The sequence below is a fragment of the Falco peregrinus genome, chromosome 1, assembly GCF_023634155.1.
Source record: "Falco peregrinus isolate bFalPer1 chromosome 1, bFalPer1.pri, whole genome shotgun sequence".
In the NCBI taxonomy this organism is placed as follows: Eukaryota; Metazoa; Chordata; class Aves; order Falconiformes; family Falconidae; genus Falco; species Falco peregrinus.
Genome location: NC_073721.1, coordinates 114,923,500 through 114,942,228, shown reverse-complemented (window position 1 = coordinate 114,942,228; position 18,729 = coordinate 114,923,500).

Genomic DNA, 18,729 nt, shown 5'->3' with positions numbered 1-18,729 from the left:
TTTAAATTACAATTACCCCATTACCTGTTTGTATTTGTTCACAATGCTACGGTGAGTTTTTGAAGAAATAAGCTGACTGGGCTGTCTTGGTTAGTTGAACATTCACAGCTGCAACAACATTAGAAATAAATATGATAAAAATATGCTATCAACGTATTTTCCAAATGATTGGACGTGTTTGGTATATCATTCTGATTGAGAGGCATGATGCAAAATCACTTTTGCCAGCAATTTCAAATAAAAGTTCTGAGTTTAGGTAACATTATAAACTTACAGTCAACTAGGACAACATAATAACATGGCATGTCAAATTTACTTGTAGCTGTAGGCAAAGAAAAACAAAGAAGGAAGAACAGCTTCAACATAGTAACATAGTATTACAGCACAATAAAAATTTGCTCATTAAGTTTCATAAATTCCATTACAAAGTTTAATGCATATGTTTACATCATTAATACAGACTGAAGTCTGCGTTATGAGGCTTTCAGCTGGAAATTGCTTCACTTTACAAATTTCCATTTAAAGTCCTTTAAACAATTATGTCAAAATAAAGGCACTAAATATAAGCACTGACAGCATTCTCCCAGCTTCCTGAGCATATCCTTATTATTGGAAGTAAGGTTTGTAAAACATCAAAATCAGATTGTCACACAGAGATTAAGGCTGGGATTTTCAGAAGCAGCTAAGGGAGTTAGGCACTCAGCTCCTTGTGAATTTCAATGAGTCAGGAGCATACATTTCCCTTAGGCTCCTTTGAAAATCTCAGCATGAATATTAATAACTAACTTTTAACAAGCATTTGGTCATTGGTTTCAATCATCCCAAATATGCCAATGGCTATGTCCTTTTCCCCACAAAGATCTTCTCCCACGTGCAAGTTTTGGGGGATGCTCTTACATGCATAGTATTACAAAAAGGATCTTACAAATTTCTCCTGCTATTCAGGCCCAGCAGAGTTTACATACGCCAGTTATTGCTAAGATCTTTTGTGCCACCTCTTGCCTGAGATGCTGTATTTTAAGAGCAACATCCAATTCATATCATGTAGTTCGACAATATTACTCAGAGAGAAAACACAGGAAAAAACCCTCGGAAATCAGAAGGTACAGATTCTCTAATCACTCCATGAAGACATGTATCTTGTAAAATGTCAAATGCTGACTGTTGACAAAAGTATTTAAATGAGCTCCAATTTCACTTTAATTGTACACAAGAACTACATTTTTTATACTTTTCATTTTAAATTCCAATGTTACTGCTAAGCCTTAACACCTTGGAATGCGTATGATTTCACGCAGCACATGGTGCTGAGAGTTATGGGTTTGTGTCAGAAGCCACCTCAGATGCTGTGCCTAAGCAGTATCTGACAAGGTGCTCTGCACATGTGTGCACTGATATATAGGTTGTCGTGCAGTTATGGAAAGGGAAAGTCAAATATAATACAAACTATACTTGCATGGATATTATGCAAACACAAACATTACTTGCATATTTCTCCACTCTGCCTTTTGTATCAGAGAAGGAACTTGCCCTCAAAGTGAATTTGGCCTCAGTATAGAATTCATGTCAAGTGAAATGCAACACCTTAGTAAATCCGATGCTGATGTAGCCTATTCCACCATCGTCTCCTTTGTTATGTCCCTCCTCCTCCTTTCTCAGACACATACTGCTTTCTGCAAGGCATTGATACCATTGAGAGTGCTCAGTTTTATAACTGTGGGATGATGAAAGCACATGCAAATATCACTCTGTATGCCCTCAGCTCCTCTGGTTGAGCCCTCTAGACTCAAGTTTCACCCCTTGCAGGGTGAAGGATCAATATCTGATCTTTAATAAGAAGGTGTTAATCCTAGTTTCCCATTATCATTATTTCCTACTGCTTCTGCTGAAAAATGCTCATTTGATATTATTTTTCCTCTCTTCCTCCCCCCAAGTCACTCTATCAATTTAAAAATTTCGAGATGAAACTGTTTATCCTAATATTTCTTCCTTTTGGTTCTACAAGGGGTTGACCTTGTGTCTTACAGTCACAGCTTGAAGTCTTCACAGGTGTCTTGTTAAACATGAAGCGGTTTATCTAACCCACAGTCTGGAAAATGCTGCAATGTCGATGCCCTATAAATTGGCTTACAGATAGAGTTTGTTTCATTAATTATGCAAACATAAGTCTGGTACCTGTTATTACTCTAACAGCCTCCATTTAATTTCTGTTATAATAAAATTAACATGGAAACATATACATGTGTCTGTATGCTTTACGTTTTCGTATTTATATTCATATTTATATTACTGGCAGGAGATTTGTGACTGCTATACATACACAATATCCAATATTGCAGTGGAGAGCCAGTTCAGACTCATAATAATTCTGTGTATCCCTATTAAGTCCAAAGAACTGTGTCTGCTCACAGTAGGGATAATTTTGGGGAAGCTATACAAAAATCAAGTATTTGTCTTGATACTGGATTCTTCCATAGGTTCTGTTTTTATCCTGTTTAAACTTGTAACTGTGGCAATATAAAAATGTAATAAAAAATAAAATATAGCATTACAGAGTGTTGTGCAGTGAAAAGTGAAAAGCCGATCAAATGTATTTTAGATTAATAACAGAATCAATATACGATTTCACATTTTGTCAGGTCTGAAACTGAACGAGCTATGTGCTGTCCCCAACACGTTTAAAACATATTTCAAGGGAAATGGTATAAATATTGAAGAACTACCTTACCTGGACATGAGACAGCAATCTGTCAGCACATACGTGATTGCCACAGAAAGAAAATGAACTCTGGTTTTCCACTAGGATAGGGCAGTATAGGAAATAAAAGCCTTACGATGCAACAAGAATTATTTAGACGACACAAGCAAACATTTCCCAGCTATTAAAACAGACATCAAAAGAACTACTTAAAAGGATTACAGAGCTTTTAAGAACAGATAAGGCAAACACCTGCCAGAAACACAACAATTTTTGTTTCTGTCCCTGCACAGGCATTTGGCTAGGATGCCTCTCCATGTTGCCGTTGGCCATGATTCTATGATTAATAAACAGATCACATGTTAACTAGGTGTGTTATAGGAGGAAACTGCAATGTGATGTAACTAAGTTTAAAAATTCTACTTTTATACCAAGGTACATGAAAGTCCCTCAAAGGTAACCGAATTGCCAGGACTGCATCACCTGTAAAAGGAGAGCAGACCTTCAGGGGAGTCTTGTCACCAGTTCTGCCTCCCAGCCACAGTGGCACCGGCGTGTGGGTGCCCTGGCCTGGCAGGTGAGCCCAGAGCCGAGTCACCTCCTGCTCCGCAACTCAGAGATTCTTCAGAGAGCTACAGTAGGGCACATGAAATTTCTGCTGCAGAATCTTCATAACCTCCTCAATCCTGTTGTAGCAAAACTTCTTCAAGTGTATTATGTTCAGGGACCTGGCAGAGACATCTACACCTTCCTAACGAATAGAGTAAGTCAGCTACAAGTAGGAGTCTGTTGCATTAAATACCAAAGAAAAGGGTAAGATCTCAGAGGAGGAGGAGGAGTGAATAGGTTAGAGAATATTTAGGTAATTACAGTGATTTCAAACAGTCCAGACTAGATGATTTTCATCATAAAATATGCAGAGAACAAGCAGAAGAAATCTCAGAAGTGATTATCTATGGGAACTTGGAGAGAGAAGGGTTTACTAGAATGATAAATTCAGTTCTGATATTAAAAAATGGGGAGAAAGAGCAGCTGGAAAAATTTATCAGATAGATAGCTTAACTTCAATTCTTGGAAAAATAAAGGGAAGGAGTATAATTATTTGCAAGCACCATGCAGCTGACACCGATTTTGTAAGAACAAATTGTGTAAAAAAAAAATCTTATCTCCTTCAATGACAGGGTAAGAAGGCAACCACCTAAGGAATAAACTGAGCTGTATCCATGGTCTGGTTCTTTTCAAGGTTTTGTCAAGGAGAGATGCTTTCTAAGCTTGCAGATGACACTGAAGAGGGAGGGCCTGCAGGTATGCTAGAGAACAGGAACAGAAATCAGAATGATTTTGACTAACTAAAGCAGTGGTGTGGAAAAAAAAATATGATAAAAACTAATTAAGGCCAAAGATAAGGAGTTGCTCCTGCTTATGCAGGAACAGTCAGAGGCAGAAACGCAGTACTGAGGAGAGAAAAATAGCCTGTTAGTAGATTACATGATGAGTGTGAGGGAACTGTATCATGTAGCCAAAAAATAAAAAAGCAACTGCTACCTGGATTATACCAGAAACCCCCACAGGGAACATAACCTATGAGAAGGAACTGAGGTAGGCTAGCCCAAGGGCAGAAATGATGGGAAGCGAGCGTTTGAAGAATACTACAGTCTTGAAGTGTACAGATGACAGTTGGCAGGAGGAACAAAATAAAGTTTGGGTCCACATGAACAGGGCGCATGACCGTGTGTAATTATAGGAATGGGGAAGTTTTTCCTAATGTGAAAGATAGTTAAGCAATAGCTTGTCTGGGGACACTGGAGAGGCCTTACTATTGGAAGTCCAGACCACGAAGTTAGATAAACATCTGTCAGGTCTGGCAGAAGTATCTCACACATCCTGCTTTGAAGGAGGAAGATGGACTAGAAGATGTATCAAGGTACCTTTTAGTCTTATTTTTCTATAATTGAAGGAACTTTATTCATTGGCATAATATTTCTTAAAGGCCATAATTTTATTTATCCTATAGTTTCACATCTGTGAATAAAATCTCCATTTTCCCATTTATATTTCTAACGTATTTCAAATCTAGAGGCAAATATATCCTTTTCTTGCTTCCCAATGAACAGCAGGCACCTGACAGAATTTTTCTGTCTGTATTAACATGAAATATTTCAGGATGTTCACAGATTGAATTTAATCCTCCTTTCAATAATCCAAATTTAAATCCTCATTTCAATTATCTCTATATTTTGTAGAATCCCTCGAATGATTCACTGAAGTATTATATGCGTTAGAATTTAAAACTCAAAAGTTATGAATGAAAGCAGATTATATCTTATTAAAATGTTAATTACAGTCCTTTGAGATAATTGTGACTACAAGCAATTGGTTAATGTGTCAGAAATAAACACTGTCAAAAATAATTGAACAAAATCCAGCATATGGATGTCATTCACTTCAGAAAAATGACAGGAAAGCATAATTATAGGAGTGATTTTCAAAAGCATGGCTACAGGTAAAGACCTAGCTCTAATAAACAATCTTTTTGCATACTTCTTTATATATATATATATTTAAAACTTCCAACTTATTTTTTATTTACTTATTTGTATTGAGCTGAAATTCCAAGGCTGCACCACACAACACCCATAATGCTGAGTGATGGAGAAACGCTGTTTCTGAGTTACCTTACTGTGACAGTACAACTGGCACAGTAAAGGAGCTACCCAGAGCTGGAAAAAACCCCAACCAACTACTTGTCCAGCCCTCCCCTAAGCAGATGGTGACCAAGCAAAAGAACATTTGGTGAAGGATTTGAGGCTGTCCTGGATTATCTCCTCACAAGTAGACTTGGAAATTATTTGTAAAAGGGCCCAAATTTATTCTTAACAGTGTTCTAGCCAAACAAAAACAGAAAGGAAGCAACACTAAGATATGCAAGAGAGAAGGTGTATTGCTCTGAAGTTGTATTGTTCAACATCTGCATACAGACTTAGTGGAGCTATTCCCATTCAACACAGCATCAAATCAGGATCTCCCTATTCTCCTGAGCAGATGCATTGCAATCAATTACATTACTCATGTGAGTAAGCAGAGGAGAAGCTGACCTTTAGAGAGATAACAATAGATACTTTCCAATTAATGTTAAAGTAGGAGTATATAAATCAATCCTAAAAAGCACTTTAGATAATATTATATTAACTCTTCACTATATAAATCAAATCAAATGACATTGCATAGAGAGGGGTCCGAGGTACCGTACCATTAGTGATCAAATCTGGTCATCCCCTCCTGGGATTGATTCAGCTGACTGTCTTTTATCAACAAACAAGTCAATGAGTCAATGGCTAAAGCAAAAAGCAAGGGTGAAAATACATCATTGTGATGCATGCCAGCATACAAGTAGGAACAACAAAAAGTCAACCAGAATATAAACCCCTCACTCCTCCCATACGAAGGTTCACTGTTTAGAAATCCACACAGTACTTTTTCTCCTCAACTCGAGTTTTATTTTAGCATATATTTTTCCTCAAATCCTTCACTTTAAAGAAACCCACACACACTGTTGTGCCTTTTTCCACTGGAAAGATAACCTTCAGAATGTAAATCAATGCACTCCTGCCCTGGTAATCCAGCCTTGCAGAAAGCTGTCTCCAGCTAAACAGTATCAGCAGAAAAAGGCATAGAAGCCTTTACTCTTCAATACCGTATTCACCCCAGTGAAGTGACATTTCAAATCCAAGCTGCAATATGAAATGTTACTCTCACTCAATTTAAGACACACGTCTCAGCCTGTTTCAGCTCTCAAGTAAATTGGGAACATGTCAATGAAGTCATACCATTATGCCAGTCCTAAGTATCAAGCCTTAAAGCACTAAAACATGAGTATTTTTTCCCTTTGAATAAGCTGGTTGTCCTGGTTTCAGCTGGGATAGAGTTATTTTTCTTCTTAGTAGCTGGTACAATGGTGTTTTAGATTTAGAATGAGACTAATATTGATAACACACTGATGTTTCAATTTTTGCTAAGTAGTGCCTATGCTAGGTCAGGGACTTTTTTCAAGTCTCCCGTGCTCTGCCAGTGACCAGTTGCACAAGAAGCTGGGAGGGAGCAGAGCCAGGACAGCAGACCCAAGCCAGCCAAAGGGATATTCCGTGCCATAGAACATTGTGCTCAGTGTATAAACCGAGGGCAGTTGTCCGGGAGCTGCCAACTGCTGCTCGAGGACTGGCTGGGCACCAGTCAGTGGGTGGTGAGCAGTGGTACTGTGCATCACTAGGTTTTCTTGGGTTTTATGCTTTCCCTCTTTCCCCTTTTTATTATTGTTGTTGTTATCATTATTTTACTTGATATTAAACTGTTCTTATCTTAACCCATGGGTTTTATCTTTTTCCATTTCTCCTCCCCATCCCACTGGGGTGGAGGGAGGGAATGAGTAGCTGTGGGGTGCTTAGTTGCCAGCTGGGGTTAAACCACAACACTGAAAACAATGTACTAGTTCTTCCCCATCTCTCACTGCAGAGAACCCAGGCTAGCAGGACTGTCCACGTGGAGATTTGGAAGCATTGTACACTGGTCAAATGTGTATGATGGAAGAGGTCACAGCAGAGCTAAAGGTGTGTTCATCCCCTGTCCTCTCCTTTGGTTAGAAATGAACAACTATAGAAAATACAGCATTCCTCAATTTCCACTTACATGAGGCCATAAAAGTATTATATATAGGAACGCTGGTTCTCTGGCACTTAGTTTTTTGGTAGGCAGCTTAAGAAATGGTCACTGAGTTATAACCTTGATTAAAAATATACCTTAATAAAGGGAAGCACTTACATTTTAGAAATAATATATAGCAAACATGTCAACAGCGAGGATTAGATGACATAATGAGCATCTCAAGGGATGTGGTTCTGAAAAAGAACAAGGGCTTCACCTGCTTTCAAGGTCAACTGAATCCTTGCCATCCTGTGAAATGCTTGATCCCCATCCACAAGAAGAGGAATTGCTACCCTTCTTGCCCCTGTTCTGTCTCCTTCAAGATGTAAAAGCTTGTTCTCTTCCACCTATAGTAAACTGTACGACCCTCAAGGATTTAATAATTGATTCCTTTGTGCTTACTGTGATCAAACCTGTTTTATAGCCACTCTCATTTATGTTACAGGGATTGAAATGGCACACTGATAATCAGCCAATCCCATATGCTCTACAAACACATAAGCACACACAAGTCTATGGGACTGGATGGATCCACCTGAGGGTACTGAGGGAGCTGGTGGAGGAGCCATTCTCCATCGTTTATCAGCAGTCCTGACTAACTGCAGAGGTCCCAAAAGACTGGAGGTCAGGTAGTGTGACACCAATCTACAAGAACAGCAGAAAGGAGGATCCAGGAAACCACAGCCCTGTCAGCCTGACCTCAGTGCTGGGCAAGGTTGTGGAGCAGATCACCCTGCGCACCATCAACCAGCACGTGCAGGAGAACCAGGGGATCAGGCCCAGGCATAACCAGAGGTTATGAAAGGCAGGTCCTGCTCGATGGGCCTGATCTCCTTCTATGACAAGATGACCTGTCTAGGGGATGAGGGGAAGGCTGTGGATGTCGTCTACCTGGACCTTGACACCGTCTCCCACAGCATCTCCTCGAGAGCCTGGCTGCTCATGGCTGGGATGGGCGTGCTCTGCAATTGGTAAAAAGCTGGCTGGACAGCTGAGCCCAAAGAGTGGTGGTGAATGGAGTTACACCCCGCTGGTGACCAGTCACAAGTGGTGCTCCCCAGGGTTCAGTACTGGGGCCAGTTTAATACCTTTATTGACAATCTGGATGAGGGGATGGAGTGCACCGTCAGCGAGTTGGGAGACAGCACAAAGCCCTGCCCTGCTGGGGCAGGGGGCTCTGCAGAGGGGCCGGGCAGGCCGGGCCCATGGGCCGAGGCCGGTTGTGTGAGGCTCAGCCGGGCCCAGCGCCGGGCCCTGCCCGTGGGTCACACCAGCCCCACACAGCGCTGCAGCCTGGGGCGAGCGGCTGGGCCCTGCCCGGCGGGAATGGGCCTGGGGGGCTGCCTGGGCCGGCTGGGCATGAGCCCCCCGGGGGCCCGGGTGGCCAAGGAGGCCAGCAGCGCCTGGCTTGTGTCAGACACAGCGTGGCCAGCGGGGCCGGGGCAGTGACCGTCCCCCTGCGCTGGGCACTGGTGCGGCCGCCCCTCGAATCCTGGGGTCAGCGCTGGGCCCTCACTGCAGGGGGGACACTGAGGGGCTGCAGCGTGTCCAGAGCCGGGCAGGGGCTGGGGAAGGGGCTGGGGCACACTGCGGTTGTTTAGTCTGCAGAAACGGAGGCTCAGGGTGGATCTTATCACCCTCTGAAAGTGCCTGCAAGGAGGCTGTAGTGACGTGTGTGTCAGCCTCTTCTCCCAAGTAACACGGGACAGGACAAGGGAAAACAGCCTGGGGTTGCACCAGGGGAGGTTTCAATTGGGTATTAAGAACAATTTCTTCACTGAAAGGTGGTCAAGCAGAGGAACAGGCTGCCCAGGGAGGTGGTGGAGTCACCATCCCTGGAAGTGCTTAAAAAATGTGTAGATGCAGTGCTCAGGGACATGGTTTAGTGGTGGGCTTGGCAATCCTGGGTCAACGGTTGGACTTGATGAACATAAAGATCTTTTCCAAACTAAATGATTCTATGTTTCTGTAATATTAAAGCAATGATGACACCATCTGATTTCCTTGAAAGAAAACCGAAAACAATCTTCCTTTCTAAAACTTCACATAAAACAAGTGAACTTTTCAAAATGACATTATTCTAAGAAAGCAGTGAATCCTAATACAGGGAGACAAGGATTCCTGAGGTCAGAAACATCAGCTTTACAAAAATGTCCTGAGGGATGCCTGAATGTATTATCTTGAGACCTTTAACCTCTCACTTAGGTCCTACTGCCCATCACTCCACTATCAATCCATTTCTAACATTTTACTTGGCTATGAACTTCTTGGAATGACAAGAGGATGATTCATAATATATAGCAAGGCTTCCAGGAAGCTTTTTCACTCAAAGCTACAGGGTAAGTGAATCAGCCTTTTGCTTTCTCCCAGGAACTACTTATCTTCAATCTTTCAATTAAAGGTCAAAAAATGAAAGAAGGCAGCCCAGTCATCTATTATGTTTTTCCCCCTTTCCTGTTGTAAAAGGCTCTGTTCTTTACATAGTTGTATCTCAACCAGTTTGAGATTGTTTTCATTGGTAGAAATGTGAAAAATAATTTCTCAAACTTAAGGAACAAAAGGATAACGCACAGAATGACAGCAATTTCTCTCATGTCTCTTTTGGTTGTTAGGTAGCCTAGATCCTCCTGAAATAATCAAATCCAAAGCTTTTATCATAAGTTGGCAGATAGTATTTTTAGAGTGTCAAATTGAAGATAGGTTTAAAGGGAACTATGTCTCTCACTCCTGCTTGATTAGGAAGGAAAATGCAAAACCAGAATCATATGATTGCAGTATAGCTCTATTGTCTGAACTTCAGGTTAGAGGGGAGCTGGTTTTGGATTTTATCTGACATGCACGTGGCAAAAAGTAGCCAAGGATGTGGATTAGCATACTATGCTTATTTCATCATTGCCCTAAGGCCCTGTTGTACCAGCTCAGTCAGAGCGCAGATGGGTCACTAGGCAGACGTAAGTCTCATTAAAGAATACCCTTGGCATCAAAAGTCTCTATGCAGGTCAAAGAACCAGCTCTGCTTAGTCTGTGCCAACTCCAGGCACAAGCCTAATACAAACACGAAGTGATTTTGAGGAAAGAGAAAAGTCACTGGAGAGGAAAGGATGTGAACAACAAACAAAAATAGAAAGGAAAAGCTGAAAAAAATGTGATCAGGTCAAACCAAAACAATTTGAGATTTCCTTTTACACCATTTCTTCTATGAAAAAATGTAAGACTCCAGGTAAATCAAAAAACACTTGGTCTGAGGCAAGAAAAAATTATTTATTTAATTTAACCCGGACAGTTTACCTATTCTTTTATTAGCACAGAGGTTTGTGTTCTCATAAAAAGTATTTCACCAAAGAAAAGAGCTGAGAAGGGTATTTTGAGGGGGAAAAAAATAATAAAATTGGCCTTTTAAAAAACTCCTCATTGTGTCCCCAGTTTTAGTTTTATTCCTCAGAAACTCTGTCCATTGCTGAAATATAAGGAAATCCACTCTGCTGTAACATTATACCCACTCAGTCAACTATCTATCTACAAGTGGGCGAAAGCTGGTAAAACCCTCTAGGCTGAAGTCCATGCTGCCTACAGCTCTCAGCAGATGAAGCTGGGATTTGAATTTCCACACTGGACCTAGTTCACCTCTGGTGAGGTTCCCCAGTAGCCCCAGCCAGCTTCTGCAAGTTTGGAGGCAAGTCTGTCCCCGCGCAGGTGCTAGTGTGCTTGTCAAGTCAGGGATAAATCAACACATACCATTGCTGCCTAGCATATGGGAGATCATAAAACTGCTTTTTTCAGTACCGTCTTTACCTGTGCTACCCTGACAGAACCACCTCTGCTCACAGCTCCGCGCTCACTGCCACCGTGCCCTTGCCTGGATGCGAGCCCCCTGCCCGATGCTGTACAGCGCCAGCAGTCAGGAGCCAGACGCCCTCCCCCAGGGAGTGGTGGCTGGGGAAAGGCTGCGAGTTAATTCACAATTGGTAAGCTACAGCTATAGACTCGAAAGAGCACTAGTTTCCTGAAACATTATCAGCTTGTTTGATGGATGAGTGTGTTAAGGCTAACAGAAGCTGGCTGCTGAAACTGCTGGCAGAGCTCTGTGCTACCTGTGCCCATATGCCCAGCTGAGCCCGGTGCGTACACAGTTGCATTCAGTACAAAGGCATTATCTGGGGAGGAAAAATGATTAATGGATAATTCTGAAATAAATTGCAAGCACAAGATTGAATTTCCTTCATGAATGACAGTGTGTGTTAGTGTTAGTAGCCATGTCACAAACCAGCTCCTTTTTCCTTGCTCATTACAAAGCTGATAATGGGACTAACGGAGCATGTGCAACAAACATTCGCTTTCTGCAGCTCCTGACATGGGTTCAGCTCCACGTGCACATTTAACAATGGGAGTGCTCAGGCACAGGCTGCCTATTTGTCACCTGGCTACCCTTGCACACTGCTATACCTCTTGATATAGATGAAACAGAGCTGCTGTTTGTTCCCTTTCAAAGAGGGAAATGTTCTTTTAGATCAGCAAATGATCCTTGGCACAGCTAAAGGAAAAAGTCTTTACAAAGAAGATCAGTCCTCTCCATGACCTGAAAAGAGCCACCACATTCCTTTGTTCTAGCTTATTTCGTTCTCTAGAACTGCATCTTCAGTGTGACAAGGACCTGAGCGAAGAGCTGGGCCCTAGTGAACTTCCAGTACCTACAGCAGAACCACCCATCACCTTCTGAACACGTATGGATTCATTTTTTAGATAATTTAGAGTCTAAACTATGTCACAGGTACCTTCAGCCATGTGCTCAAATGTATGTGCTTATGGTTTGCATAAGCTTCAAAGAGATTTTTGCACACTGATATGGCTTTTTAGGAGTTAAAATGTTTTATTTCCCATCATTTGTTGATAATTTCCCACCATATCTCTTGGTGTAGTACAATCCTCTGTTTGGTTCTGCTAAAATCAATGGAACTGCAGATTTACGTCAGGTATGCCTCGGCTCCTTTCTTGACAAGAACAGCCACCTTCTCTGAATTGTACAATTAGTAAAAGTTCAGGCTACTGAATGATACTGAACTTTTCAGAGCTCATAACAACACTTGACTGATACCCACATTACATGGAACAGGAATCAGAAGCAATGTTTCAGTCTAGTGTTCTTATTGCTTCAGCCTGTTGTGAGGCTAAACCATGGGAATAAATTACAAAGCTCCTATTTATTGCAGCAGTACTGGATTGACCTCATATACTACTATGTGGCGCGTTCCAAGTGTGACTTGACCTCATGCTAAAAGGAGCCACTATCTCCAGCACTCCACATGGGTCTGTGCAAGGTGGCAACGCAGCAATTTCCCAGGTCCCGTGATTTGAAACAGGTTTCCTTGCACCTCATACTGCAAAATCAAAGCCTGAATGTTTTTTGCCTACAAATCCCTGCTTACAAAACTAGGGAAGCTGCCCAAGACTTGTGTTTGCAAGAGATTCTAAGGACCAAAAAGAGTTTTGCAGAAGTAAGATTCATATCAGCCTTTCAAAAGCGCTCGAAATCTGAAGGCACAAGAATGGTAAAGGGAAACCTGTTCATCCAGCTGATAACCTGCCCTCATATTGACAATGTTCTGAAGGTCACATCTTCACAAAACAAAAGGAATTTTCAAACCCATGAGTCATATTTTCCCAAGAGACAACTGAAGAGAAAGGGGTCTAACTTTTCCCTGTTGTGACTCTGGATGTTAGGGAAATGAATGCAAGAAAATTATCCTAAGGACGAATTGTTTTGAAATTCCAAGTGCTGTCTTGAATGACAAAAAAGCTCAAAGATGCACAAATATCTCAGAGAATTAATTGCAGAAGGGACAGAATGAGGCCCCATTACAACAATACAAAAGATGTAACTGAATTCAGACACACACACACAAAAAAAAAAAAAAGGGGGGGGGGGGGGGAGGCACCAGAACTCTGGTAGGACGAAGTATAAAGAATGAAAAACCTTGCTGTCTCTCTAGAGCCCTCTTTTTAGTAACCTGCTTTTTAAATATACTGAATATACTGGCAAACATCCATGCACTTTACATATATCATCCACAGAAGAGTCTACCAGTCTATCATTCTCAGCAGGCATTGAAAAGCAGTAAATGCCCCCGCTTATTGTGTCCTGAAACTCTTCCAGGTCCAGGCTATCACTTATGCTGAAGTTTATACGATGGTTGGGGAATGGAACATTTCCAAAACAAACCGAACGCCCTGAGAAAAATGTACAGACTGAAGATGCATTATCAGCTGTGACAATGCTAAAAGGATTCAGAGTGAAGAACAGGGTGACATTCTATCACTGGATTATTATTGTCATTTAAGTATGGGCATAAAAATGACCACGGTTCAGATACACCACTGTCTGGAGCTGTCTGTAATTACATCAGCAATTATCTTCTTCCCAGTGTAGTCCAAATCCAGACCCACCAATTGCTGCAGTCTTCCATATGGCATTAATTTATCACATCTTGCTAAAACATTTTATTCTTTTTGATAATGAACACAACAATAAGGACAGAAGCTTCAAAGCGTACTGTCATTCCTTTTACGTTGATAGCTCACACAGACACTGTAGGCTTCCTGTCAACTTTCAGAGCTCTTAAATATATAGAAAAGGCAAGGCCACTCCAAGAGTCAACCTCTATTCACAGGGAAGGAACTAGCAGTACATTATAAGAAAGGTTTGTCTTTGTGGAAAGAACTTCACATTTACTTGGAAGTGAAAAGTTGACTATGTACCACTTAGATATTCTGCACATGACAGTCATTGAGCCTTCCTCTGAGTGCGTATTTATACAGCAGGTGGCATTGTTACTGAATGAGGAACTACACAAGTGCTGAGTGACTCACTTTCCTAAATATGAAGTTGAAAACTCTTTGATCAGACTTCACTGTTCCATTCTGAGAACAAAGTAAGAACTACTTGTAGCAGCACGAGCAAGCAAGGCTTTCATTGAGTTTTAATGAATTGGTGTGTTTTGCTGAACGGCTTTGTATTTTGTTCTTGGCTACAGTGTAAGATATGAACAGCAGTGACAGCTTAGTATTCACTTCCCCAGATCCTGTACACCAATGTATTTTGAGGGGCCAGAAAAATGATTTATAGAAAGCACAAGGAGAAAAATATCTTGTTCCAGGGCTGGATTTTTTTTTTCTTTCTTTAAACATAAAAAAGGGTAGATGCAGCCCTTTAGTTATGCTTTGTACCAGCAAGCATAAAGCAGCCTGGACAACTGCCCTAAGATGGTTCTTTGACATTTCCTGTGATGTAAGAGTCTGGGAAGTATAACCTGAGCCAGCTGTGCATCACCTGCTTCCCGCCAGCCAGAGATGGGGAACCCACTGGTAAAGTGGGGGCACGTGGTGCTCCAGCCAGCCCCAACGTGCCAGGGAAGTCCCTGTAGGGCTCATTAGCTGGCAACATCTCCAGCAGCTCTTCCATTGGCTTCTCCCCCTGGTGATGTTGGAAGCCTGGAAGCACACATGAGCTAAACCCCCTCAACGTCTTGGTGAGCTGCCCTGAGATTTTGACTCGCCACACTGTGTTTGTAAAACATCAGTGACCCCTTTCTCCTCTTCCCAGTTTCAGTGGGGGAGTTATAGTGTGGATGTGAGAGGAATGCTGTGCCCTGGCAGCTGTGAAGGGCCGTTCCCAGGTTTTGTGTTTCAACACACATTTGTCATCATATACTACCATTTCGATAGTTTACCTGCTTTTAAATTTAATTAACTTCTGTTACTAACACTTCATATATTGCTCTGAGTTTGAGGATACGATAGGCAAACATTACGACTATTAAGCAGGTGAAAAATATCAACAATAAGCAGGGGATTTATTGTAATCAGTCAATATGCTCAGCCTTGCAACCGCTCAGTACTTTATGCTCCATAATTATATGGTTGCCACAGTGTAGCCATTCAACAGTGTTATAATTAGTGAGTAATTAACTGAAGCATTTGATGACATGCTGCAGAGCACAAAGCATGTGTGCTGTTGATAGCAAAAGGATATGTAAACTGTCTTTGTAACAATTTTCTGAAACCATGAAAAACCCCCATTGTTTCTCAGTTGTGGCGATTTTCACAGCTTTTCAGGTGCTGTGCAAGATTGGAAGCATTTATAGATGATTTAGATGGCACCACAGCATTTAGGCACTGGGCTTTTACTGAAATAACCATATTTAGTTGCCTTTGGAGATCTCAGCCTTACACATACACGCATGCTGGGCTGCCTCAATACATCCATACAGTCAGAGCTATATATCTCCCTCTATTGGTATATTTTACAAAAATACAGAAGTTTTGCTTGTTCTAGGGTTAAAGAGTAAAGTTATGTGAATACAACTGAACCAACAATAAGTAGTATATTAAAATAGTTACTCTGTTAGAAAACAGAACTGTAATTAAAGACAACCTGAAGCATTTAAAATTGTCCAGATTGCCTTTGAGCATACCCTTTTAAAAAAAAAATATTTGTAAATTAGTGATATTTGTCAACATACCTAATGAAGGTACATGGGTAGGAATTCGGTGCAGCACTGAGGTGTAAAGATGTATTTAAAGGCATGGTGAGATCCACCTGGTACCCCGAAGGGAAATGAAGGATGCACAGGGACAGCAGGCAAGGTCCAATCAATTGATACACCAGAAAAGGAAAGAAATCTGCATGAGAAAAGTTGAATGCCACCCTGAAAGCTGCTTTGTGTTCCTTGTGCCAAGTCTTGGCCTGTGCACAGGACCAGTGACGTGTTTCACTTTGATATTTTCAATCCATTGTTTTTCTAAAAATGTTTTGGGTTTTGTTTTTTACAGCTTTTTAGGTTATCCAAGTATTCCAGGCTATTTAAAGGCCCTTTCTTATCCTTTTGTTAGAACAGCAGCACTGCTAGCTGTGCATGTCCATACATAATCTCCCATAACCTTTGCCAGCACAGAGCTGGAACACCTCCCAGTTGTGTTGTCTTTTAAGTGAATTATTTTACATTTTCTGGTTGCAGTATCTGAAACATTTGGTCATAAATATATTGGAAATATGGATGCTCCTTATGGAGTGACTGTGTCAGCTTGAATTTGATAGAACAAGCCAATGTAAGCTATTTGCTTTCCTGAACCAAAAAAAATAAATCCTTAGTAAGCTGTGAAACATTGCACAGCATCTACACATATAAACACAACAGCCTATAATTTCTCAGTGAGTGCCAGATGCTGAATGGTGTAGGCAGTGCTAAAATCTACCTGAGCTTTTGTAACAAAGCCCTCATTACTACGGCCTCAAGTTTTTGATTAGCCAGAAGTAAGTTTCTAAAATTTACAGTCATGTGAAGGGAATGTGACCTGGTGTAATAGTGTCCAATAAGCCATTTCACAGGCTGATTTAGAAAGCAGTGGTAGAGGTTTGTAAAGTGAACTTGGTTCAGCAGCCTCCTGACTTCAGGAGACAACATGGATTTTGAAATTAATGATGAAAATTTAAATGTAGGTATTTTGAAAATTTCTTGGTCCATATAGAGCAAATTTGCTATACCGTATGTTATCAGTAGAACAACAACATTATATACCCTAATTCAGATTTCGGGAGTAGGCTGGACGTGCTGCAGTAGGCGGAGGGGGTTTAGTTATCCCTCCCACCACAGCAGTAAGTACTTTGTGTATTTTTCTGCCAAGTGATATGGTCAAAGTTCCTCGACTGGACATGCTGCTCATTTAAATCAGAACTGCATCTGCCTCTGCTGTGGGCATACAATTTCTATTTTTAGAAAAAAAAATGCTTTGAATACTGTTGTAACAGAGTGGAAATACGAGAGGGGGCCGGGGGGGAAAAAAACAGTTTCTTACATTTAGAAAGCAAGTGACCCTGGTACGTGTGAGGGATATCAGTAGGACAGTGTGATAAGTAGATGTCACTGTTTATTTGCAAAGCAGATTCATCAGTAAACCAGGCTGCCCTCATGCTGCTTAGTAATATGCCTTAGCTTCACCTTCATGATAACCTAGCAGACAGAGGGATTTAAGCTTCATGCTCACTCACTCCTTTTCAATCTCTCTTCTTTGCTGTGATTGCCAAGAGGAGAACCTGTCTGGTAGCACTTAGCAGGATTTCTTGTCAACTTTTACTATCCATTAGATACCAGAATGAGACTGAAACCTGCCAGAGAGCTGCTGCACAGCAATGACTTGTCAGTTCCAACAGACCTAAATCATATTTTCACCAGTGATCCAGGATCAAAACTCCCCTCAGCCATACAGTTCCTTATCTGCCATTTACAGGGGAAGGATGAAAGATGCTTTGCAGTTCTTTTTAGTGGTGACCTAACAACTTCCAGCAACCTCAGTGAGGGCAAGGCCAAGAGCAAGTGCTTTTGAGGACCCTACTTGAAATGCACACCCAAACTGAAATGCAGTCCCCTCACAAAATACAAGGTTAATCACAACTGCTCCACAAAGCTGCTGTCACGTGCATGCAGGCTCTTTAGCTAGCTATGCAGATGACCTTAATTGTTTATAGGTATTCCCAGATTAAGGGGAAAAAATTCTGCTTAGACTATCTTATTAGCAAGGCAATCAAAAAAGAGCACAGACTCTAATGACACCAATGTTCAGCAGGAAGGAGGCAGTTTGCCATACCTAATGTTTCATTTTGGGGGGCAGGGTATATAAATATCATAGTATATCAATAGCAGGTAAATCAATTGATACAGAAATTAGGTGTCATGTACAGCAACTTGGCTGTTATTGCTTTTCCAATATAGCTCATCTTACCCTCTTTTCATTACCATTAAATAATACTTGAAAAGTAGAGTTATTTTACAGTTTCTCTATTTAAAGGTAGACTTTTATTGTACAAATTTTGTTGTTCTTGAGAGAGTCCAGAACATCTATCTGTGCTTATTACTTTGGGTAGTAAAGCATTTAGGGAAACAAATGCATAAGACACCGCTTTAATCAAAACTGATAGCACTGAAATCCTGCAACAATGCCAGCAGCATGCTGATAAGAGTTCCTCCAAGGTTCTTCGACAGCTCTGTCCACGTTCAGACCAACTGGCAATGGCTACAGATAGCAACGGGGCACTTCTGAAAGGTTCTGCCATGGAACTGGCAATGCTTACGTGCCTCGTTTTTACTGAGGTAACTCATCCCCCTATTTGAACGGAGCACGTTTGTGTGTGTTGTGGGACAAGGGGTGCCTTTTCGCTGCTTTCAGACAGACAGAAAACCGTGTGCTTTTCTGCTAAATGAGGATAACAGTTACAGTGAGCTCAGCCACTGGGCCCTGTTTTTCTGTCCTATAGGTGGACAGGTGCCCTATAGGTGTAGGTT